Source organism: Selaginella moellendorffii, unplaced genomic scaffold (genome assembly GCF_000143415.4).
Source record: "Selaginella moellendorffii unplaced genomic scaffold, v1.0 SELMOscaffold_103, whole genome shotgun sequence".
Taxonomy (NCBI): domain Eukaryota; kingdom Viridiplantae; phylum Streptophyta; class Lycopodiopsida; order Selaginellales; family Selaginellaceae; genus Selaginella; species Selaginella moellendorffii.
Genome location: NW_003314364.1, coordinates 416,742 through 418,844, shown reverse-complemented (window position 1 = coordinate 418,844; position 2,103 = coordinate 416,742). Strand labels below are relative to the sequence as shown.

The 2,103-nt window shown below is 46.8% G+C and overlaps 1 long non-coding RNA gene across 1 annotated transcript; it reads left to right on the top strand.

Annotated features, from left to right (window-relative positions):
* Positions 1–1,006: 1,006 nt before the first annotated feature.
* On the top strand, positions 1,007–1,547 carry LOC112342257. The gene is made up of 3 exons (XR_002990901.1): positions 1,007–1,139; positions 1,209–1,345; positions 1,398–1,547. It is a non-coding gene; the product is annotated as an uncharacterized LOC112342257 (long non-coding RNA).
* Positions 1,548–2,103: the final 556 nt, after the last annotated feature.

Sequence of the window (2,103 nt, the reverse complement as noted above, 5' to 3'; positions counted from 1 at the left end):
ATGCATTGTGGGAGTGCAATACTACAAAGGAGGTATGGCAACAGATCATCAAAGTAGTGGAGTTGGGATTTACATAGGAGTTTGAGGCCCACAGTGGGGATGTTCTCGACTAGTTTGAGGGAGTGAGAGGTCCTCCCTAAGGCCCAACCCTGTGACATATTAGGTGCAGAGGATGACAAGGCTAGGGGATCTAGGTTCACATGGCCAAGAGTTCCTGTGTGGGAAGCTCTTGGCCACGCTTAATGGGTAGTATAGTGTGCGACAGGGGTCTAGGCCTTATGGGAAGCACATAATTAGGCTTACTTCAATGGGATATAGGCCAGGGTATCATAGGTGATGGCAGAGTGGTGGAGACTTACACTAGCAGCAATATGGCTCCACCACACTATCCTTTAAGACAGGGGGAAGCCAAAGTGGCTAGAGGAATGGCAGAGAACATGGCTACCATGTTTCGGTGATGGCAACTAGAAGAGGTTCAATGGAGATGGCACACCCCACAATTGATCTTGTGGTCCACACGAAGGGGGGACTTGGACCTGAATGCAGTACAATAGTAGTGACTGCAGCCATTTCTACTTCAGATTTATTGTCAAAGGGAGAGCTCCACTAAATAGTGTATGCCATTAGTCCTTATGGGACATTAGAGAATTTACATACACATTTTATCAAACAACCACATAGAAGAAAAGCAAAATGCATCAAAGAGAAACTATGCCATCTCTTGGGATACTGTTTTCATGGCACTTTTGGGAGTACACTTCACTCGCAAGGAGTAAACTCTTCATTTTAGTCTAAAGTGAAGTTCACTCCTTTCTGGAGTAATCTATTCAAATGCTACCACCTAATTTTTGTTAGTTTTTATAAATTTTAATTTGGTTTAAATTTGATTAAGTGAAGTTTCCTTTGCTGGAGTAAAGTTTACTCCAAGAGTGAACACCCTTATGAAAACAATGTTACAATTGTCCTTTTTGCTATGTAGGGTTGGGCCGTCACGGAGCAGGGGAAGGGCACGAGATCAACGCGCCGTTTGGTTTTGGCCAGTACCACATGAGGGAATCGATCTCCTGCCGTGGAGAAGTGAATCGTTCTCGGTGGCACAGCTGCTTGTGTCACACGTTGTTCCAGTCCTCCAAAAGAAGGTGAAAGAAATTTATCCGAGCTTATAACTCACGATCCAATCTGGGTCTGGCGCATTCTCTCTTTTGTAGAAAGAGAGGAAATTGTAGTCCAGTATGCGAGGTCCTTTGCTGCAGCCACAAGCGAAGGGTACAATGAGTATTGTTTCTTTTCTTCGTCCATCATGACGGGTCGAGATCTTCGTGAGGTTGTTTGTCAACAAGCAGAGGTGAATTTCATTTTTATTACTGTGAAAGATTTTACATCTTCGATTCATACAGCTAATCAAGGACTCGTTTCAAATCCACCCGAGCTTCCTCCTGCTCTAGTGTACATGGTCTCTGCTGCAAAGATACTTGTGAAATAGGCCGAAGAGCAGGTTGTACAGCAATCCTCCAGCTCTTTTTTATTGCCAGGCTTCACCTTTTAGATAAGTTTGAGAATCGTTCAAGGAGCGCAGGTCTCAAGTAAGCTCTCATCCTTGACAAAAAAGACTCTCAGACCACCAAGCCTGGTAAGTCGTCGTCCTCCTTATCACTATCAAACTTCTCACTCTCTGCTGCGTAGGTTCTGTTTTGGAGAGCTCTCTTCCTCAGCATGTAGACGTTGAAGTAGTAGCTTACCAGGTCCTCCCGGCTCCTCCTTCCCGCGAAGGAAGCTTGGAGGTCCGGCCAAAGCTTCTCCTCCTTGTCCCCGCGGCAGCTTCTCACGATCGCCGCAAACTCAGCGTGCTCTTGCCTGCTCCACTTGCCCGACTTGATCAAGCTCTCCCCCATTGTGTGGAATCCCCACTCCTGGAAGATGTCCTCTCCCAGCTCCAGCTTGAGCTTCCTGCGTTGCTCGTCGACGTGTTGCTTCACACAGTCTTCCGAACGATCGTCCGTGCAGAAGCACATACTAGTGGTATGGCTTCTCACCGCTCTTTTGGACCAGACCACTCTTCCTAGAAAGAGCTTCGAGTCGTCGTCGTCGTCGGCATTGAGAGGC